This window comes from Marmota marmota, unplaced genomic scaffold (genome assembly GCF_001458135.2).
Source record: "Marmota marmota marmota unplaced genomic scaffold, marMar, whole genome shotgun sequence".
Taxonomy (NCBI): Eukaryota; Metazoa; Chordata; class Mammalia; order Rodentia; family Sciuridae; genus Marmota; species Marmota marmota.
This window is the reverse complement of record NW_026000205.1, coordinates 15,102,329-15,127,039: the sequence shown is the minus strand read 5'-3', so window position 1 is coordinate 15,127,039 and position 24,711 is coordinate 15,102,329.

The following is a 24,711-nucleotide window of genomic DNA, read 5'->3' as shown; positions in this document are numbered from 1 at the left end:
CCCCCCCCCCCCCCCACCAAGAGGACCAGTGCAAAGAAGCAGACGCTAGATGCTGATCTCACGCCATAAATACGCCCTGTTTATGGCAGGGCCAGAGCTGGAGGCTTATGAATCAGTATCGGGAGTCATGCTGCCCCTGTTTGTACAGTTTAAGCATCGAGTTAGAAGATGACAATAAAAAACTAATTAGGCGCAGGTCATAAAGGAGATCACACATGCCTGGTGTCTGCTGGTTACTATGGGCACACGATGGTTTCGGTGGAAACACAAGGCAGAACATCTGAAAATTAAGACAATAAATCAGTTTCATTGAATAAAAGACATGCATTTACCCATTAATTAAGGATAATAGTATCCTATAAGCTTTTGTGTACCATAGGTAATTTGTTATACTTTACTTTAGTCTTATATACATTGAAAATTAAAATTCAGCACACCTTACAGGTAATGGATGCACATGGCTCTTCCTCTATTTCCAGAAAGAACTAAAGGTTTATTCATTAGCAATCCCACATTTAGGCTCAGGTGATGTACTTTTGTCCATTGACTAAGGCTTAATTATTGGGCATTCCTCCCCTGCCGCTTTGAGGTGAGAACCAAGCAACCCTCTATCCCACTGTGTCTAGTATAAAGACATTGAGTTTTAATTTTTAGCACCCCACCACTCATTTTTCTTCTTTGAAAAACAACACCCTGATATTCTTGTAGGGAATTGCCTCCCCCACCCCCTGCATGGTTTGTACTCTCAAGGGGGCTGTCAATCAAGTTTCCCAAGGGGGGCATGTAATTAGAGCTCAGCCAATCAAGTTTACTCTCCCAGGACTCAGACTCCTGCAGAGTAATATAAGGATAGAGAAAACACGGTCTTAAGAGCCATCTGAACGGGACTGTCAACCAGATTCTGCCTTGGTGAGCTCCAAGACATCTCATAGTCGGCGTTGGTGGTGGGCAGAATAATGACCTGGTCCACCAATCATCTGTACCAGTGAATATGTCCGCTGAAATGGTAAAAGTGACTTAGCAGTTGTGATTAGATGTTCTGACTTTGAGATGGGGAGATGATCTTGGGTTATTCATGGTCGCCTCGTGTAATCACTTTTCCCAGCTGGTCTAGGAAAAGAGATAGCAATCGAAGAGGAGTCAAAGATGGCACATGGAAAGGGCTAAGCAACCACTCCTGATAACCCTTGAAAGTGGAGGAAAGGCCCTGGACGGAGGAATGTGGGTTAATATTGGAAGCGGGATGTGTTATCCACTAGAGCCTCAATGATTTTTGATGCCATGATTTTGCCCAGTGAAACACGGTGGATTCGTACAGGTCTACAGAACTGTAACAATAAGTTTGTACTCTTCAAGTCACCAACTCTGGTTGGTTGTTACAGTAGCAATAGAAATACACTCTTCTGAGGCTGTGACCTCAGACTTATCCAGAGTAATGTTCCACTGCTCTTGAGCATCCAACCTAAGAAAATGGGGAAGAGCAATGTTCTCTTCTGCAGCCCCAAGCACATGCTGGTGGGCCACGTACAGAGGCCACAGGCTCAGGGCAGGGTTGTTGGCCTAGAAGATGGGACAGAGCTGAAAATGGATGACACCGACTCTGTCTTCCTGTTTCTGGTGCCATCCACAGACACACTGAAAAATGACTGGATTGACCTCTCTTTCACTCCTCACCTTTCCTGTTCCCTTTCCCCTCCTCCTCCTCTTTCTCCTCATTTCCCCCTACTCTTGAGTTTTCAAAGCCTGAGTGCCTGGGTCCTGCAAGCATTGGCTTTCCCGAAACCCCATTCATTGATTCTGTGAGGGGCAGGGATATAGAATTATTTTCCTAAAAAGCTCACCTTCAGACTGTAATGTACATGGGATTCAGATGCCTGGGAAGAATCACTGGCCTAGTTCAAAGCCAACATTTCCTGATAAAGTAATGGAGACTAGAGAATTTTAATGTCCTGTCTAAGGTCACATAGCCAGGCAGTGCCAGAGAACTCCAGGATCCTAATTCTTAGCTCAGTGCTTTCCCAACTCCACGGGCTGCTGTCAACCCAAAGACATTATAGAATTCAGTGAGATTTTCATGATCTTTTCATTTGAGAGTCCATATTTTTTTTTATTAATTAAGCATTTTATCTATTTGCATTTCATCGTAACTATATTGTACCTGAGTTTAAATCTACCATCCTGCCATGTGCTTTTTTAAAACTCTACTTTGTATATTAATTGCTTTTATTTTGATGAGTCTTACATGCTCTATGATCCTCTTTTTTAAAATTTTTGGATTATTTCATTAATCCTTCCAGTACTTCCTCTATACTTTATAAGGAATACATTCACTTCCTACTCTTTTCTGCTTATCCCAGTGCTGTGGCTCCCAATTGGGAAGACACCAAGGGATGTTTGGCAATGCCTGGAGATGATTTGGGATGTCACTCTGTGGTGGTGGGTGGAGTGGAGAGAGTTGCTACTGGTGGCCAGTGAGTAGAGGCCATGAATACGGCTCAGCATCCCATACTACACAGAGAAGAGTAGAGGACATATGGTTCAAAATGTCCATAGTAATATCCTGGTCAATTTTGTGATACTACAATATCAGACCCAAGGCAGTGTAACTTATAAAGAATAAAGGTTTATTTCTTACAGTTCTGGAAGCTGGAAAGCCCAAGGTGGAGGACCTACAAGGGCCTTCCACTGTGTCATCCTATGGCGGAAAGTGGAAAAGAAAGCATGTGAGACACAGAGAGAGGGAGAGAGGGCTCAACTCTTCCATTGATCTGGACCCCCTCCCCCATAACCAATCCAATCAGCCTTAAACAGCTCTGCTCTGTTAAAGCTCCCCCCGTACTCACACAGTTGCACTGGGGATGAAGTTTCTAACATGTGAACTGTGGGGGATGCACTCGTATCACAGCAAGTGCTGAGCCGAAGATACTGACAGAGGGTGACCACTTTCATCCCTGATTAATCAGAATCCAATGACGATTTGGTGACTGCAAGTTTTGCAGTCAACACAACGACTGCTCTAACTCCTTTGTTTAGTTTCAACTCAAGCGCTATCAGTGTTAAGTATCCTTTGTACATTGAAAACCCCACGAGATACCCTTGTTATTTTTTATATAGTCAGTTCTTCATTTAGATTTTCCAGAGCTCTTCATTCCTTCCTGCGTCTCTGACCTTCCATCTGGAATCCTTTCCCTTCTGCCTAAAGAACTCCCTTCATTATTTCCTGCAAATCTGCTGGTAAGAAGTTCTCTTAAGATTTTGTTTGTCTAAAAACGTCTTTATTGCATTTGTTCTTTGTTTTTCTGGTTTCTAACATGTATATTGATGCCTATTTGTAGCAGTGTCTGTTCCTTTAATAATAAAAGCTTTCTTCTACACCAGAATGCTATTCTCACACCTAAGAGAATGATATTGATTTAATAATATCTAAAATAAGGCTAATAGGCACATTTTTCATATTTATTCCAAATATGGATCGTATAGTGGATCCTTTTATGAAGATTCACCTAGTTCGTATGTCTCTAGTATTTTTTCAATCCAGATTGCCCTCTGTCTTCTTATTTTTTTATATTATTAATACCTATGCATTTTTAATTTTATTTTTAACTGACACATAAAAATATAAAAATTGGATATAATAATGGGGTACCCTGTGATATTTTGACAATGTGTGTATATTGTACAATGCTTACCTCAGGTTAAGCATACCTGTCTCCTCAACCATCTATCACTTCTTCATCGTGACAACATTCAATATACTTTCTTTTAGCCTTTGGAGATAGCACATAATTATTGTCTTTAGTCACCATAATAAAATCCTCCTTTCCTTTCCAAAACCATGGGTGACACTGGAGATCATTATGTGAAATAAGCCAGACCCAGAGAAACAAGTATCGCATGACCTCACTCTTATGGGAAATATAGAAAAGTTGATCTCATAGAAGTTGAGAGTGGACTGGTGGTCACCAGAGGCCGGGGAGAGTTGGGGAAAGGAAGGGACATGGAAGGTCACTTATGTGTTTTTTGAAGCACCAGGTGAGATGTCTGGTAGAGTATCTCACATGTTGTGTTTTTAAGATTATTTCTCCATGATTTTATTTAGGTTTAGTACTTTGTGCAAGGATATTATGGGGTAGGAGTAGGGATATATATATATATCCCTACTGAAGCACATGATATTAGGTTGCCATGCTATTCACATGGCAAAGTTGTTAACTGTCAGATCTCCTTAGCATAAAGATTTTTCAGTATTGAGACTTTGAAGCTGTGATTATTATCTCCAGCAATCTTTCACCCAGAGTTTTTAGCCTCCATTGCTAATTCCTGCCTGAATCAATTAATGGAAGGGGGATTGGAAAATAGTAGTTTTCTTCTTGTATAATGCCATCTATGTTGATGAGTGGTTGGCATTCTGTTGAAAAGTCTTGAGCACTAACTTCTTGTTTTGGAAAAGCAGCACATCTCAAGCTTAATATGTAATTTTTCCTGTCCCAGGTGTATAATCAGCTACTTTCAAAGAAACTGTGGTTTTTCTTTTGTGTAGAATGGTATTAGAAACCAAGACCTGGGCCCTAGGTGGGATTCTTACTAGCTGCTTGTTATTGTTTTTAATCCTTTTTGAGGGGAAGAGATTAGGATATATATTCTTCCCTTAACATCCTGAATTCATATTTATAACCTCTACTTCAATAAGAAATTAATTTCAAATTTGCATTTCCTCTCCAACCATGAGAACCCAACTTAAAGCAACATATTTACACAACATCCCTATTCTATAACATACAAAAATGGTTTTAGAATTGCATGTTTACACTATCATTATTAATAACTCTCCTGGCTAAGGTCAAGATTCTTTTTTAGGGCTTTTTGTTTACATATTTTAATACTATCTCAGTTTTTTAAATTTGTATTAGTTCTTTTTAGTTAAATATAATATTAGGAATCATTTTGACATAATTATAAAAGCAAATAAGTAACATTATTTGATCTAACTTTTAACTTTAGATCTCTGTAAAAATGTCTGCTAGAGTATGTATTTGAAAGTTACTTGAATGGACTCTTTTATCTCATTGGTTATATATACTTATACATATATATAATCTGTGTGTGTGTGGTGCTGGGGATTAGAACCCAGGGCCTTGTGCATGCAAGGCAAGCACCAACTGAACTATATCCCCAGCCCAAATTTATATATTTACATGGCCAGATGATACCTTTATGATGCTAGATTTTTCTGTGAACAAGGAGTGCATTCCCATTTCCTCAGGTCTACTTCTGAGACTTCCAATGTGCTTTTAAGTTTTCCCCACATGGATTTTTGTGTATTTCTTAATACATTTGTTTTTCATAAGAATTTATCTTTTTAATATTTTAAGTTGGTGTTCTCTTCATTCCATGTTATTTATGATTATTATTTATATATTTAAAGGTTGCTATTTTTACACTAATTTTATACCCTTTGACATTACTGAAGTCTATATTTTGCATGTCTCTGTGTGTGGAATTTGCTTCAGCATTGATTTGTTGGGCTTTCCAGGTACATTTTCACAATCAAATAGAGTTTTACAGTTTTCAATTCATATGCCTCTTATTGTTGTAAAAAATTAGCCAATCAAAACTGAGAAGAGAAAAAGAGCAAAGCAGTAGCAGAAGCAAAAATGGTAGGAATTATTGGTCAACAGACATATGAAAAAAAAATGTTCAACATTTCCAGCAATTAGAGAAATGCAAATTAAAACTACACTGAGACTTTATCTCACTCCAATCAGAATGGCAATTATCAAGAATACAAGCAACAATAAATGTTGGCAAGGATGTAGGGGGGAAAGTACACTCATACATGGCTGCTGGGACCGCAAATTTGTGCGACCACTATGGAAAGCAGTATGGAGATTCCTCAGAAAACTTGGAATGGGACCATCATTTGACCCAGGTATCTCAATCCTTGGTTTATACACAAAGGACTTAAAATCAGCATACTTCTGTGATATAGTCACTTCAATGTTTATAGCAGTTCAATTTAGTAGCTAAATTATAGAACCAACCTAGGTGCCCTTAAACAGATGAATGGATAAAGAAAATGTGGCATATATACACAATGGAGTATTACTCAGATGTAAATAAAAATGAAATTACAACTTTTGCCAGTAAATGGGTGGAACTGGAGAATATAATGATAAATGAAATAAGCCAATCCCCCAAATCCAAAGACAGAATGTTTTCTCTGAAATGTGGATGCTTGCTCAAAACAAGTAGAGGGAGGAGGGTGGTAGGAAAGAATAAAAGTACTTTGGATTAGACAAAGGGGAATGAAGGAAAGAGAGGGAGAATGAGAATAGGAAAGATAATAGAATGAATCAAACATTACTTTCCTATGTGCATAAATATAGGATTCATGACCAATGTAATTCTACACCATGTACAACCAGAGAATGAGAAGTTACACTCCATATATGTATAAAATGTCAAAATACATTCTACTATCATGTATAACTAATAAGAACAAAAAACATTTTAAAAAGTGGCAGGATTTTTGTTTATACTCCCTTTTCTGGAACTTGGTAGGAAATACTTCTAGTCCTACTAGTAAATACTCTAACACTAAGAAAGCATCCATAATTTCTGAATCTATTGAATGTTTTTTAACAGAAATAAATGTTGACTTTCATTGATGGTCTCTCTACTTCTATGAAATTAATTTCAAAATATAATAATGGGATAAATTTTTTCTTGGTATTAAACATTCTTGAATGCCTGAAATAAATTTCACTTGATTAGATAAGATCCCCTATAAAACATTTTTTTGTGTTATTTTGATGAATACTCATCCTACTTTGATCAATTTCATCATTTTCAATGGTTTATATGCTGCATCATTTTCCATCCTTTTTATTTTCAATTGATCCATGTCTTTGCATTTAAAGGGCATCAGTTATAGATAGCATATTATGTGATATTACATTTTAAATATTCTTTCTGACAGTTTTAGTTTATTATATTTAATGCAAGTATTGAAGTTGATTTAGATTAATGGTAAAAATTTGACCATCATTTTACTATTTTTGTGGGGTAGGAGGTACCAGGGATTGAACTCAGGGGACACTGTACGATTAAGCGACATCCCCAGCCCTATTTTGTATTTTATTTAGATACACATTCTCACTGAGTTGCTTAGCGCCTCACTTTTGCTGAGACCAACGTTGAACTCGTGATACTCCTGCCTCAGCCTTTGGAGCCACTGGGATTACAGGCATGTGGCACCACGCCTGGCCTTTTTGTTTTTTTGTTATTTTTAAATCTTATTTTCCTGTCTTCTTTTGGTTTAAAATCATTTATTTTGTGGTCTTATTTCAATTTATTGATTGAATTAATCTTAATTTTTTAGTAGTGGCTGTGGGGACTAATATATATATACCATAAGCCTTTCAAAGTCTACTTAGAATTAGGTTCATTACCTCCTTCTTTCATCATTTTATCCTTATGCCACAACTGTTATATGGATTAAAGTTACATAATTTATAAATCTTATAATGTTCTATAATTTGCCTCATATTGGATTATGGACAGCTTTTTCTTTGTATCCAACCAGAGATATAAAAAATTGTGCTCTGTATGTGTAATAAGAATAGTAATGCATTCTGTTGTTATATATAAATAAAAAATAATAAAAAGTATGGCATTTTCTAGATATTGATCATTGAGGATCTCTTTATTCCTTCCTGAAAAATCTAACTTTCCATCTTCTGCTTGGAAAATTTCATTTAACCTTTCTTGTACCATATATCTACTAGCAACCAATTATCCTCATTTTAATGTATGTAGAAGTCTCTTTATTTCACTTTTATTATGAAGAATATTTTTGCTAAATAATTCTGTATTGACAACTTTATCTTTCAGTAGGTTAGAAATCTCATTCCACTGTCTTCTGACTTCCAGTGCTTCTGATGAGAAGTCAGCAATTGACATTGTTCTTCCTTTAATATGTGCTGGGTTTTTTTCCCCCTCTGGATACTTTAAAGAGTTTCTCTTTGTTTTCCAATGTCAGTAGTTTGAATATAATATTTCTCAGTTAAGCTTTCTTTGCAATGTTTTTACTTGGGTTTGCTAAACTTCTAGAATCTGCAAATCTATGTCTTTTACCAAATTTGTTAAAATTGAGAGCATTAATTTTTCAGTAGGTTTTTTGGTCATATTTTCTGTATTATTCTGTAATATCAATTGCATGTATGCTAGACTTGGTATTACCCCACAGATCACTGAGCCTTTAGTATTACTTTAATCCCCCTTTTCTTGGTCCTTTAGACTAGATAATTACTATTAATTCATATTCCAGTTCAATGGTTCTTTCATCTGTCATTACTAGCATATTGTTAATCACAACCTGTGAATATTTTAGTTTTTTCAGAATATTTGTATTTTTTATGAGAAAAATGGTGAAATGGGAGCTACTCCACTATTACCAGAAAATAAAAATTCTCCTCAAAAAAAAAAAAAAAAGAATATTACTTTGAGATGCAATCCCTTTTCACTCATTTTTGAAGATTATTTTGAGTGGTATATAATTCTTGCTTGGCAGATATTTTCTTTTAACACACACACAACACAAACACACATGTATACACACACACACACAACAAATGTAATTTAATTATTTTCTAGCATCCATTTTTTTCCTATTTAGAAGTCAGTTGTTAATATAGTTGTTGCTCCTCAAAATAATCTTTTTCACCTAACTCGTAAAAGATTGTTGTTTATTCTTAAGTTTTACTATTATATGAATGAGTATGGACCTATTTTTTATTTGTACTATTTAGTATTTCTTAGAATTTTTGAATTTCTATTTCTAGTCTTTTGAATTTCTAATTTGTCTGTCATTAGTTCTAGAAAATTTTCAGCCATTTTGTGCAAATTCTTTGCTCTGTCCCACTTCTTTTGTAACTCTAATTAGTGTATATCAAAATTTTCACAGTGTTATTATTTACTATAGCTTTTTTGATAATATTTTTATAATTTTCTTCATATTCTGTAGATATTTTATATATTTTTCTTTCTTTTCATTTTCTCTTTAGCTGTATGCATTTTTTCCTGTAAAACACAGCCACTCATTTCTTCACTTCAGTTGTATTTATTATTCTAGAATGTCCTTTTTAAATCAATGATGTCATTTTTTTTAGAAATTCCAACTCAAAAAAATTCATAGTGCCTTTTTTCTCATTGAACATAGAAAGTAAAATTATTTAACATAATTAACTTAAAGGCTTTGTTGGTTTTCATTACTTGGAGCCTCTGTGGATCTTGTTTCTGCTAGCTTCCTTTCATCTTGTTTTTCCAAGCAACAGAACACAATCTTTGTCTCTTTCCTGGACTAGGCACCATATTTACATCAGCTATATTAACATATAGCTTATACCCATTTTGCAAATAAGGAAAGTGATGCTCGGTGATATTGAGTAACTTCTCAAAGCTACACAAATATGAGTAGATTTCATGGAATTCAGATCTAAATCTGCTTGCCTTGAATGGCAAAAGCTGAGATTTTCATCCTTGGCTACTTGGGAGAAGTTGAAATGATAAAAACTTATTGTCCCAAGTGACAGTGCCAAAATCCAAGCCAAATCATTAATAAGGATGAACATAGTGGTCGATGCCAATGCCACCTTCCATCTCAAGTACCCTCTGTGGACTGATTCTGCAGAAGTAAACTGGCTGTGACCTCTTTTATGGTCTACTACCTGAAGCCACACAGCTGGTTCTCTGAGTGATCAACTTTAAATAAAGGAAACAATAATTTTATGACCATTTTAGGGAAGCCTATTGGAGATTTAGAGTGGGGCAATGACAAGGGACCTATCACCTTTTGCCAAAGCAGAAGACAACCAGGAACAGCCAGCCTAATAGACCTCAGAGCTATCTTCATTGCCGTACATTGAAAATCCTCTCTTTACAGGCTCTTGTCAAAACAACAACAGTAGATGACTATTTTTGAGCACAGTGTGCTCATCACTACTGTGTATTTTACATTTATTTGTACATTCAATACTCATAATAATACCTTCAACAGATGAAGGAGCCAAAGCACAGAGAGGTTGTGTATCTTGCCTAAAGTCACCTATAATGACACATCTATTTAGAGTTAGACACAGGACTCACATTCAGTCCCTGCTCCTGAGTTCACATTCTTAACCAGTACTTAACAACACTGCTAGTTAGTCCCCCTTTGTGTTAGTGCACTCTTTGAGTGGAAAAGTATACCATTGATTTAGAAATAAAATACAGAATATGGATGGGCCTCTGGCAGAAGCTAAGTCTTGGGTCAGTTTAAAACTAAACACCTCAGGAAGAGTTAGTGATGAGAGGAAAGCCTAGACCGTGGAGGGTGAGGGTGAAAGTACCACCATTGGAGAAGGAATCCAAGCACAAAGAAGAACATGAAAATGACCCGCAGCAAAGGCTGTGACAGAAATGGTGTGGGATAGCAGTTGGCTCTATCCTAGAGATGGAACTCAGTTATACATGGCTACTGCCAATAAGAAGGTGCGACTCTTCAAAGCTGCCATTTACTACAAATTTTAAACACACTTTCTTTTTAAAATTTTTATTTTTTATTAGTTTTTTATTTATATATGACAGAGGAATGAATGCATTACAATTCATATTACACATATAGAGCCCAATTTTTCATATCTCTGGTTGTATACAAAGTATATTCACACCAATTCGTGTCTTTGTACATGTACTTTGGATAATATTGTCCATCACATTCCACTATCATTGATAACCCCATTCCCCCTCCCTTCCCCTTCTACCACTCTGCCCTATCTAGAGTTCATCTATTCCTCCCATGCTCCCTCTCTCTACCCCACTATGAATCAGCCTCCTTATATCAGAGAAAACATTTGGCATTTGTTTTTTTGAGATTGGCTAACTTCACTTAGCATTATCTTCCCTAACTCCATCCATTTACCTGCAAATGCCATGATTTTATTCTCTTTTATTGTTGAGTAATATTCCATTGTGTGTATATGCCATATTTTTTTTTATCCAATCATCTATTGAAGGGCATCTAGGTTGGTTCCACAGTTTGGCTATTATGAATTGTGCTGCTATAAACATTGATGTGGCTATGTCCCCTGTAGTATACTATTTTTAAGTCCTTTGGGTATAGACCAAGGAGAAGGATAGCTGGGTCAAATGGTGGTTCCATTTCCAATTTTCCAAGAAATCTCCATACTGCTTACCCTATTGGCTGCACCAATTTGCAGCCTCACCAGCAATGTAGGAGTGTCCTGTTTTCCCCACATCCTCGCCAACATTTTCTAATAAAACTTAATGCTTTTACTCAGGATATCTTATCCAAAAAATTCTTCCATTTAGAGATAAATGTGTCAGAATGGATTCAAGTGTTTCAAGGTCTGGGCTAATTTTCCCCATGAGATAAATAAGAAGGATACTATTTGTTAAATTATTCAATATTTTGTCTCCTTAATTTCTCATTTGTTTTCTTTTTTTATTTTAGCGTGGGATTGCTCACTATTTGAAGTTCCCTTTAGCTGGTAATTGTCACTCAATTTCTGATGGCATGGGGTAACATTCTGGAATCAAGGGGCTTCACCCGAATCCTGGATAAAGGCAAAATTTTACTGTGGGTGAGTGTGTAGCTTAGTCTTAGTTAGACATCCCTTTGCAGAAACTCAGGCTGAACAAAACTGGGGCCAGTAATCTAGTGGGAGTGGAGACCTGAAAATAGAGGTATTCATTAAATACCCCTTGTCAGATTTGGAACTTTTTTCATATTTTGAAATATTTATATATACATAATGAGCTATCTTGAGGTGGGAACCAAGTTTAAACCTTATATATAAATTCTGAAGATAATTTTATATGACATTTTAAACAATTTTGTACAGGAAACCAAATTTCATGACTTGGAATATTTCTCTTGTTTTGAAGTATTTGTTGTCTGAAAATTTCCCTTTAGGATACTTAATCTACAGTGTCTTTGCTCAGCCAGCAGATGGCTAGGTCTCTCAGGGGGTGCCACTCCACTTGGGGCCACCTGACCTCATTGGTTTTCTCATGGAGAAGCCTAGGGGTGCCCTGGTGTGGTTGATGGAGCACCCAGGAGATTCCAGCTTTCTCAGTCTTCAGTTTTCTGTCTCTGCTAGCGCTAGACGACAGGCGCACATACAAGTTAGATGCAGTGCCTGGCCAAGTGCACAGGCTTCTCACTCTGACAGATACTCCCAAAGTCAGGTGAGGACATGCTGGGACCTCTAGGGTCCATTGAGACCTGTTGCCTGGGTCTCTCTGAAGCAGATCCTTGTGTGAGTGAGGTCTAGATAGTACGTGGAAAGGAAAACAGTGAGGTTCAGGAGAAGGAGCTCTGGTTGGGATTCAGGAGGACCAAGGCATGGTTGGCCCTGAACTAACTCAGATCTCTTCAAGTACTCACCTGCTGGGGCCAAGGGACATCCTCACATCTTGCCACACAAGAAAGAAGCAAACTCAGGAAAAGAGGCCCATAGCTTCCAACAGACCTGGGTCCTCCTTAAGACTGTTGGTTACTCACTCAGTGACTTTGGCCAAATCACTTCATTGTCTTCATATGAAATGGAGACTGAACCGCTCCTGAGGTTCCCAACCAGGGACCCTACAACAACAGCACTTCACTGAGCTTGAAGCATGATCCTGACACAGATATAGACTTACGAGCACTGGTAAAATGATAACCCAAAGAACAAAAGTGCATTGAGGGAACAGATGAGGGGCTTGTGTGACCCCCAATTTCCAGGTGAGAACTCAGAAAGGGTATTAGGCTATTATAAGCTTCATCAGGAACAGGTAGAGTTGTTTCCAAATCCCATTTATAGCACATAGTAGGGTCTCAGTGCATGTTTGTAGAATGAATGCTGACCCCACTCAGTCTGTATTTTACGGAGGCAATGCCCGCCCTCCTCCTTCTTTCCTTCCTGGCAAGAGTGTGCAGCCCCTGGCCACAGTCCTGCAGTCACTCTTCATGAGGGTGAAGAGTGGCCCCTCTCTGACCTCCTGAGAGTCCACAGTCACACCAATATGAAAACCAATCCTCTGTTGTCTCACTCCCTGGCAGGTGAGGACCGATGTCTTTTACCATTTATGAAAAAAAAAATGTAAATGGCGACAAAAGCTATTTTTATAATGTTTTTATCTATTCTGTGCCTGACATCAATAACACATAACAGTTTCATTGACATTGTATCACATCCAATGGGCCCAGTGACCTGATTCAATGTCAGTGGAAAAGCCTCGTACATCATCTCCGTGGCTGAATTGCAGCAGATCCATTATCGACGCTTCAACCCTAGAAGTGCCCCAGAACGGATGCCAAGTCCATTTCAAGGGTTTGCCTCCTTCCTGATCTTCTTTTTTCATAACTGTCTCAGCTCTCCAACCAAGGAGTCTGTCACCCTTGTTCTCCCTTGTTCTACCCATGGACTTGGCATTAGGCTTAATGATTCTTGAGGGTTGGGACAAGTCCTTGCATCTAGTACTTGATGTGTTGCATGATAGGAGCTTGGTTTAGGAATGAGGGAGAAGAGGGGAAGGTGGGATGGAAGAAAGAATAGAAGCCGCAAATGCTTCTCAGCTCTGTTGCAGGGCAAGCACTCCTGAGCATGGCTCCCTGTTCCCCACAGCCTGTGGGCTGGCACTTCAGTGACAACTTCAAAGCGGCCTTGCAGGAGGGAAAGTAGTCCTTGTCTCAGAGGCTGATACTGTGGGGGCTGGATGGGGAAAGTCTTTGGGATGCTTTTGCAAAATGAAAAACTAGTGTGGGAAACCTCTGATCCAGACTTCAGCCCAGGGACTTGGAAATTGACCAACACACAAGGGAAAAACAAAAGTCACCAGGGCAGGCTCTTGTGCCGAGTTTGAGGTGAGGAGCCACAACAATCAGGCTGTCGTGGGTTCTCCTGATCTTAGCTGTGCAAAAATAGGAACGAACATTGACTCCACAGTCGTACATGAGTTTAAGGAAACCTTTGCTAATATTGCAATATATTTGTCATTTGTCTCACTGGTAAGGCTGTTTAGTAGTCAAAACTGTAGAAAATTGAATATACACACTGTATAAAAATGATATGCTTGGTTAGGGATAGTTTAGAAGAAATAAGTACATCTATCATAGAAGAGCAGGCTGTCAGCTCTTTATATGTAAGAAAAATATTGAACAAAAATGTGATAAATGTTGGGCACCCACTTACAAAAGTTGCCCACAAAGTTGGCTTACAATAAGTTCTTCCAAGCAAAGAAGAAGATGAAAGGGGGAGAGAGAGAGAGAGAGAGAGAGAGAGAGAGAGAGAGAGAGAACATGAAAATCTCTAAAATGGTCAGAGGAGAGACCCAAGATGTTGCCTTGCTCAGACAGTGTAGTCATGTCTGCTTGCAAAGTCCCCAGCTGGGGAAAACTGCCTGTCCCCACAGGAGTTCAGAAAGAGAAGGTAAATCCTCTTCAGATGATTCCACATCACAGGAAATAGCTGATAAAGACTTGGTTCTGTCCCAAGCCACTAGGAAGGGCCGCTGGGAGGGATCTCGGTGTGGCTCAGAGGGAAGAGTTGGGCAGATTAAGATGAGCACTTTGAATTAATGATAAACTCTAGGACTTGGACACAGGCTCATAAATAAGCAAGCACCAGGTGGGGAGGAAATTAAAAAATGATGCTAAATGCTCCAGGAGGAAATCTGGGGGTCCCAGTGGAACAGAGGTGCAGTGAGGAGCATCGCGGGCTGGCTTCTCAGGGCAGGGCCCTCTGGGGTGGCCCTGAGATGGAGGCATGGTCTTTGGGGACAGAAGGTCACCAGGACCATGGGTGTCAGTCCCAGGACCTGCAGGACAGTGAGTGTGACAGAGGAGGCCAGAGAAAGCAGGGCCCACTCCTAGTATAAGTGGAGTGTAACTGGGTCTTGAGGCCTGAGCGGATAGGAACCAGTTCCAGTGTGGGAAGAGCCCAAGGGGGAAGGAGTCTGTCCCCTTTCGGTAGAGGAAGAGAGAGAGGGCATTTGAGGGTAACCACCACAGAGGTAAGTCTAGGGAAGTTTAGTTGGATAATACTTGGCAGGGCTTGAAATCCAATTCAAACGACTCCCTCTTGTATTTAATAAGCAGGGGGAGCTGCTGTGGATCTCTGAGCTGGGCAGAAGGATGGATATTTTAACAGTGTGTCAGATAAGGACTTTGAGATGTAGAAATCCAGCCTGGAGCTTGCTCTCTTTAGCCCACAGGTTTCCCTCTCTCCTGACTGGGACCCATTTGTAGGCACAACCCCCAAGCAGGGCCAAGGGGCTCGGGGGAAATTCAGAAGAGCTTAGGTGGCAGGCGGTGGGATGGACCTGCAGGAGTGTGGGCAGACGGAGGAAGGCTAGTCTACACCCAGGTTCCTGTCAAGCTTTTGAGGAAGGTGGATGAGCTCAGGAAGCTCTGAGACCTGTTTTACCTTTTCCTGATTTCCCTGGTAATATTTTCTTCCATCCTTTCTTTCTTTTTCCTTCTTCTCCCTCACTCCTTCTTATGCTTCCATTCTCCCTTCCTTCCTTTTACCTTAACCATCACTAACATAGATAGCACTCACGACTGTCCAAAACTTGTTCAAAGCACTTGATGGATATTATCTCATTTAACCTCAGAACAGCTCTGTGTATAGTAGGTGCTATAATTATCCCCATTTCACATACAAGGACACTGAGGCAGGAGGGTATTAAATAAGGTGCCCAAACACCCAACAAGTAAGTGGCAGAGCTAGAATGTGAATCCAGGCTGTTTGGTTCCACTATCTGCCCTGCACTGCCTCTGGGTCGCCCTCCTTCCCTAAGACATCCATCATGGTTGTTCCCCACCTAGGAACCAGGGAGGCTAGGCCTTCACTCAAACCTGGAAGCACAAACTTTATAACTCTGTGTTTGCATTTGCTGTTCTCATCTCCACATACTTTCTCACTTTTAAAAAGTCACTTAAGTGAGTGTGTTTGTCCTCAGGACTTCCATTGAGCTGCTGGATCTAGCTATATCTGAAACCCGGTACCCTTCAGCTTCCTGGAAACATGATCCAAGAGTTTGCTTTCTTTTCTTTAAAGTATAAGCATTTGCTTCATGGGATGCATTTTATATGAATTCCTCTCTAACTGGCCTTTCTGGAGGAATGTCACCAGATACAATGGCGAGTAGATCTTACAGGATAAAGGCTGATGGCTCATCCAGCAGATAAGATGGGAAATGCCCTCTCAGATGCTTGTAAGAGGGAAGTTACTCCCTGATTTTAGAGTTGACCATTTGTGCTTTAATTCTGTGGGGTATTGGAAGTGATTCTTGAGGCAGTGGCTTTTGAGGTTTGATCCTCTGTGAACTTCAGGGAACAGCGAGCTGAGATGCTGTGCCTTGTGGAAAGAGCCATGCAGCTCAAGGTCAAGTGACTTCATTATTTGGAAGTTGGGGGGAATAGGAAATGATGATTTTTTTTCTAGCATTTTCAAGATACTAACTCACTGGAAAGACTACTGGTGAAATCTCAGGCATATTATCAAGCAAGATGAATAAATTTGGAGCCAGGGAGAAAGTTTCAGGGTTTCGGACCCAGCCTGATAATGGGCACCTTTTCCTTAATTCTTTCTGAACAGACTTTGAATACAAAATCATTTTTTAGTGTCAGGGCAGTGACATGTCATTACAAGCACATCCCAGGGCTGCGGTCTATTTGTTGGGTTCCCAGGGTGAATTGAGGAAGAGTCAGCTTGCAGGACTCAAGATCCAGCACTGAAGGACCCAGGATGTTGTGTCCCATTCCTGTGACCAATGGCCCCATTGGGTGAGATCCAGAGGACATATAAGTCCCATCTGTGCCCAGCTCAGATCCATCAGCACCAACATGAAGGTAGAACTCATCTAGCATTTGCTAACTGGGTAGATGGAATCAACTGAGGAGCTTGGAGTGGCCGCTTCCTGAGCACGCAGGTCTGTGAGAGGCAGTCTGCCTTCCCTCGATGCAATGGGTGAGATGCCTCAAAACCACAGCAATTGGACTTTGGGGAATGTGGATCTACAGATGTGCAGTATCCTCAGAGGCAATTCGCCTTCCATTCAGCAAAGGAGTCCCCTCTCATTCTGTTTTGTAAATTTGAATTTTGTTGGGCTTCTTCAAAGAAGTGCTGACACCCTCATTACTGGGGTGTGGCCACACTGGGCCAGCTGTGGCAGCCCATGCCCCCTGTGAATGCAGTGTCAGCATTTGGTCTGTACCCAGTTGCTGCTGGGTGAGAATTCTTCACACCAGCTTCCTTCCAGGCTGAGCACTGTCTAAAAAAGGCATCTCCATGCCCAGATGATCTCACTGGAGAAGTCTACAAATCTTCAAAGAAAATTGGCACCAATTGTATGATTGTATATAATTTCTTTCAGAAAATGAAAGAAAAAGGAGTACTTCCCAACTAATTTTATGAGGCTACTATTACTTGGATCCTACAACTAGACAGGACAGTACAAAGCAGGAAAAAAAAAATACAGACCAGTAATTCTTATCAGTAGGCATGCAGAAAATTTCAACCCTATATTGGCAAATCAAATTCAGCCGTGTGTAGAAATAATTGTATACCAGGACTGTATTAGTTTTCTGAGGCTGTCATAACAAAATACCAGAAACCAGGTGGCTTAAACAATGTAAATTTATTTTTTCAAAATTCTGGTGGATAGAAGTTCAAGGTCAAATTATTGACAGGTATGGTTTCTTCTGATGCCTCTGCCCTTGGTTTTGCAGGTGATCTCATTCTCAACCGTGTCCCACATGATCCTCCCTTGGTCTACATTATCCTAAGCTCCTCTTTTTATGAGGACTCCAGGCATATTGAATTAGGTCCACCCAAATTACCCCCATTTTAATATAATTACCTCTTTAAATTCCCTATCGCCAAATACAGCCACACATTGAGGTACTGAGAATTAGGGCTTCCATATAAATTGGAGGGAGACATGATTTGGACAATAACAAGGATTATGCAGGTTTTCCCAATACAAAAATGTGTTATAATATATGAAAATCAATGAGTATCAATAAAATAAATAAATATATATGTATATATATGCATATATATATCAACGGGCTAAGAAAGAAGCCATAGGATCACGTTTATTATTGCAGTGAAAGAATTAGATAAACTTTCATAACCTCTCTGGATTAAAAAAAAATTAGCAAAAGAGAAAAACTTCCTTGACATGATGAAGTGTTTTACACACACACACACACACACACACAACCTTGCCTTAGTATCCTTACAGCTGCAATCCTCCCCACAGGACGAGGGGATGTGGCTAGATAATCCCCTGCCTCCTTCTCTGGACCACAGCAGCTATGTGGGGGTCCCTGCCAAATGGCTCAGGTCCCACTTCCAGACCTCCACTGACTTCTTCCTTGGATCCTACCTCCCAAGTGCAGACCACACACCCTGGGTTGGAGTGAAGGCCAAGGGTCTGCTGTTTGCATGCAGTGTGGACAGAACTTGGACATCAGGCTTGGTGTCCACACATGTGAATAGGACGTCTTTATAAAGATAGTAGATGGGGAAGGGAACGACCGGCCAGCTATGGGGGCGGGGCCGAGTGCATTCTCCATGTGTGGCCAAAACTCTAGGCTGTGTGGGAGTTCTCAGCCCACGCCTGACCTTCCAGTCTGCTATGAAGCTGTACCTGTCCAGATAGGAGGGTCTCACAAGTTTAATAGCTTGGGATTTGATTTGTAACATTTAGAAATAGTTGTGCTCTTTTGCTGGGCTCTGTAAAGGTTAGTCTAGGACCTGTGACAGTGCCCTTGGAGGGAAGTCCTCTCCCTGACCACATGCCAATTCACTGCCCTCCTATAGAAGCAGAAAAAACCCATGAGCCTACTTCCATGAGCCCTTCTAATGCCAGAGGGAAAGTGTGTGGCCTAAGTCAAACCATTGTATGGTGGAATGACATTGGTTGACATAAATTTAAGTGATGCTCATTCTAGCAGGAGTAGATCTCTGGGACCAGGCAGCCCTTATTGTGGCTCAGGTTGTGGTGCTCAGCCACATACTTGAGCCTCCTTGCCCCTTAGGTTCTGGAAGCTTCTCAATACCCATCTCTTTTGTGCTTAGCTTGGCCAGTAGGTGTCTGTTGCTTATCATCTGAAAACCCTGTGATGCTTGGCAATGACCTAAAAGGGCTCACACAGTTCTGAAGCTCTATAGTCTAAGCTGGAGAGGCTTCAGAAGCTACTAGGCTTTCTCCAGTGACAAGTGTTGTCAGTGGAAGGTTTGTTAACTCTGGATGACCAAACAGCATGCATTGGGTAGAGCTGGTGGACAGGAAAATGAATGGGCCAGAGCATTGGGCCTGGGGTGAAGCAGATGTGCCTGGGAATCCAAACCCACTGAGGAGTCTCTGAGTTTAGTCTTATATACCAAAGGCAACTGTATGTCCTTCATTGCTTAATGCTGAATATACTTTGCATGACCCCGAGCCATTCAGCCACAGGCAAGAAGACTTCAACCCCAGCTACATGGTTTTCATTGATGATTTGGGTCAACCCAACCTTGACAAGCTCAGATTGGTGCCAGTGGAGTGTTCTAAAAGTCACTGGATTCTTCAAGGTGAGCATGAATTAACATCTACCCTCAAAGATCTCTTAGGCAATCCACTGCTTTGTCAGGACTTCCCAAAGTACCCTCCCTTCTTCTTACTCTTATTCCTCCTGAACAAGGGAGCATGTGCACCCACCTCCACTGTTGAAGATTTACAACATATACATTTTAAGAATTCCAAAAACAGATATCTGATTTTTCAGAATTCACAGAACCAAAATAAATATATGTTTCTTACTTACCCTCAGCTCTCTCCCCTGCCCACTGCAACCACAAATATGGAGAGAGGGTGATTCAGTGCAATTCCATTTGGCCACGGCTAGAGTTGTGTCTTAAATACCCCTGAATTGATGGTAGACAAAACCTCCTTATGCTACAGACTTGAGGCTGTTACTGGATTGCAAAGTGGTGGGGATTGTGTTGTCCTCTTGGTTCCCAGCATTGGGAGGTTCTGGCAGTGGGTCAGGGTAGAGCTGTTTGGGGGCTTCATGAGTTGGTTCTTTTTCCTACACAGCTCACTCATTTGCTAGCCCCCTTTTCAGATGACAGGAGGTGCTAGACAGTGAAAAGGAAGATGTGTGGTGTTACAGGCAGAAACTTGATATGGTGTAATGATTGTACATTAAAATAGATGGAATTTGGATATGAAAGCAGAGCAGACCACATCTTACGTGACGCTGTGAAGAGAGACATCACCCCATACCGCATATGCCTGTGCCTGAAAGTGCATTCCAGTCTCTGAAAATGGCACTTGAACCAGAAGTACAAATAAACCCCTCACTGCCGAGAGGGGAGTGTGGGTGGAGGGGCTCTCACCAAGGTAGATGAGAATAGATGTGAATTAGAAACTACAATCCTATGAATCATCTTTGATTTTAAACTCTTCCTTGAATATGAGGAATTGCAACTCTCTTTTCAGAACCAAACCAAAGCCATGCCAATGTTTTTTTTTTTTTTTTTTTTTTTGGAGGGGTGGGTAGAGAAAAGTAGACAAATACTCCAATGCCTTACTTAACAACTGTGCCCGATGAGGTCAAAGAGAAAGAGGAGGAAAAGCAGGTTCAAAGGCATATACAAATGTATTTGACAATTTAAAAACGAGTACAAATATTTTTTTTGAAAATCCTATCTATAGTGGTGTGTTATTATGCACAATTCAAATAGGATTGTCAAAAACAGAGGCTTCATTGATAAGGTACATCTTCAGTGGAGTGAACTGAACGTGACAAAGGGGAGGAACATGTGTGACCTGGTTGAGGGTGGAGAAGAGAAATGGCACAGGGGTGAGTACTGAGATGACATGCATGACAAACAGGAAAAGGAAAGAGGGTGGCATCACACGAATGGCATCAGCAAAGGGAAGCCAATGCTGAGTGGGGCCTTGATTAGAATCTGATGATTCCTTCCTGTCCATTTCAGCCCTTACAGCCTCTGATCATAAAACACCAGAACAAAATGCTGAGTTCCAACTTCAGAGGGTGGGAAAAATTATGAAAATTAGAACACAGTGACACTCTATTGGGAAGAGTGCCATATTGGCAATGCTGATCCTCAGGTTGTAACTGGGTTTTGAATTTTACCTTTTTTGTTAGTGGTCACATCACCTCAGTTTGTGGAAAGAAAGAATAAAATAGCCTGAATTTATCTGCAGAGCACTACTGAATTTTTAGAAAAGAAGGATGTCATGCTGAGTGTCCTGCTCACCAGACGGCTGTCTTCCTTTGGGTCTAACACTGAATTTCCTGACCTCTCTCCCAGGTGGCAGAGCATGTACAGCTGCCATCACTGAGATGCACCTGTTAGGGTGATTTTCTGAAACTGCTCTTAAAATACATTTAAATATATGAAAGTCACTCCTGGAGGTAAGGCCATTTTGAATGCAAAGTGATCATCACACCTCTTTCAATCTTATTTTCAAACTTCTTTCCTAGAGCCAGAAGAATATGGGCCAACTAGTTAAGAAGGAACTGAAGATAAAGTTTGGGCTGATGATGCCATCACCAGAGCTCATGGGTGAGATAAGAATAATTCACACAGTTATACTTAGGCTCCACCTCTTAGGAGAGCCGTCACTTTTCTTTACTCCACTGCATTGAGATCTCTACCAGATTGACTCATGGGGAAATGAAAGATAGACAGTAAGCAGGCTCATGGATGATCTCGAGGTAGTCTTCCCAACCAAAATGGCATCCATCTGGGAGACTTTGCTTTAACTCCACCCACAATCTTATGTCTCCCTCTCTCCCTCTCTCCCTTCCCCCCTTCTCTTACACACACACATACACACACACACACACACACACACACACACACCACCTCTCTACCCACTGCTCAAGTAACAAGGAAAGCAAATGAGGAAGAAAGAAAGGAAACATATCATCACCTAAAACAGGGGCCACCATAAATTAATGTCAGTAGGTGGAAGGAAGTGATGTTGTGTTTCTATTTTTAGAAATACAAAGAGAAAAGAGAAAAATACAACTATGACCATATCTTTGACTTGCCTTTATTTGTAATTGACAGATCCTATAGGGAAAAAAATGCTGAATAATGTGATATTTTACCTTGTACAGAATGCACATTATTTCCTACCACTCATATAATACATATTACAGGATGATCTTATAATTAGGCAACAAATATCATCAACAAACTTCAAAAAATCAGAGATTGATATTTCACACCTAACCAAAACATAACTAGGAGAGTAATTAATGGTCAATATTTACAAATCATAACCATGCTCTTTTATGTATATATTTGCCAAATATAAACTCAAAATTTTGATTACATATTTATGTAAAAACAGTGAAAAAGCTATATATCAAATCTCAAAGTTTCTGACACAGAAAATTTAGAAACACTATGTAGTTTTATTATCGAACAAAAATTTTAACAAGTTGAACCTTAACTCAAGGACTTGGAAATAAAACTATAAAAATAAATCTTCACAGAAAATACAGAGCCAAATAATTAAGACCAGAATTTAAATAAATTAGAAACAATAAAGAAGTAAAACATATTGTGTACATGTGCACTTGTATATGTATATAAAATAGTGATGCATGGCTTAAAATTGGGGACCCTTTTCCCAGGAATGTGTCATTAGGCAATCTCATTATTGTGCAAACATCATAGAACAAACCCACCAAACCTAGATATATAGGTCACTCAACACTGTCTTTATGTAATCAAGACTTGTGACAAGCTTGAGATGGATGAGGCTATGCTGGCATGACATGACTTATTATTTTACAGTGAACTAAAATTAAAAGTAGGAATGCATGCTAAAATAATGATAAGTAGTAAAGTAAATGGGTAAACATAAAATACAGTCACTTGTTCCCATTAACATGTATTATGTGGTGCCCACAATCACACATGCTGTACATTTTTTAAATTTTTTTAATTTGTTTTAATTAGTTATACATGACAGTAGAATGCATTTATGCACTTTGATATACCATACATAGATGGGATACAATGTATCATATTTCTGATTGTACATGTTGTAGAATCACATTGGTCATGCAGTCATATATATACATAAGGTCATAATGTCTGTTTCATTCTACTGTCCTTCCATCCCCATATCCTCTCCCCAACCCTCCCTTCACTTTACCTAATCTAATGTGACTCTATTCTTCCCTAGTGCCCCCCTGCCCTTATTGGGAATTAGCATCTGCATATCAGAGAGAAAATTCAGCCCTTGATTTTCTAGGATTGGTTTATTTAGCATAGCATGATATTCTCCAGCTCTATCCGTTTACCGGCAAATGCCATGACTGGCAGCGCAGTAGGTCCACTTACCCCAGCATCACCACAATGTGCTGCTCTGTGACATTACAATGGCAATGGCATTGCTAGGTGATAAGAGTGTCAAAAATTCCATTATATTCTTGTTGGGACCACTGTCATATAACAGTTCATAATTGACCAAAATGTCTTTATGTGGTATATGACTGTAAATGGGAAAATCAGTAGGTAAATTATCTAAGAAAAAAATATATACATACAATAATTCAACAAATTTTGCTTAAACACATTATAAAGATGCAGAAATAAAATCAGTATGGTTTGGCTTTCTGTGACAAACTAATGTATCAGAAGAGAAAATTCGGGTGAAATTTAAAATCTGTGGATAAAGAGTATATAGTTCATTTAATATGTTGAGGTAATGGCAAATCACTTTCAAAAAGAAGTGTAATAAGTAATTAATATTATGGAATAAAGCAAATTCCATGTGGACAGAATTTAAATGTAAGTTATGAAAGAAAAGACATGGTAGAATCAAATGTGGTGTGCATATCACTGCAGATGAATGGATGAAAATGGAGAATGAGAAAAATATTAATTCATAAAATGTATAATATTTTCCCAGTTTGCTAATACTACTTCTAGTGAATATTGACCCTAATAAAGTTGAAATAATTTTATTGTGTCAAATCTATAAATAAACTCCTTTATTTCCTTGCTTAGAAAATCTTGGGTGTGTATATATATGCGTGTGTGTTCCTTAAATAAAGAAATGCTGCAGGAATATTATACTCATGACATTCAAGGGTATGGAGTCTGCCAGTATGTCAGTATTACTTCTGACTCTGTATGACCTTATGACCCTAGGTGATTTAATCTTATTATGCCCCAATTTCCTTATCTGTAAAATGGAAATAATGACATTACCTAATTTACTGGGGTGTTTTTCCTGATGATTAAATTAATTAGAACATGTAAAGTACTTAGAACTGTAGTTGTCAAATTTAAGCATCATATAGGCACTATTATGATCATTAGAATACTACTAAAGGACAAGAAAAGGTTATATAGAATTTTAAAAATGCATGTGACCAAAAAAACATACTGAAATTACTAAAATTATTTTATACTTATTTTGTTTCAAACAAATGCAATTTGATCATTAAAAATTCATATTTTTTACTCACAAAAATGGCAAAAGTTAAAATATCAGTTTTCAGCAAGCCTGTAAAGAAATAAACAGCCTATTAATTGATATCAAACTTATTAGCGCAACTTGGTAATACCTAATGAAAAGTTAACAAGGCATGTACTTTTTTTTTCCAGGAATTTA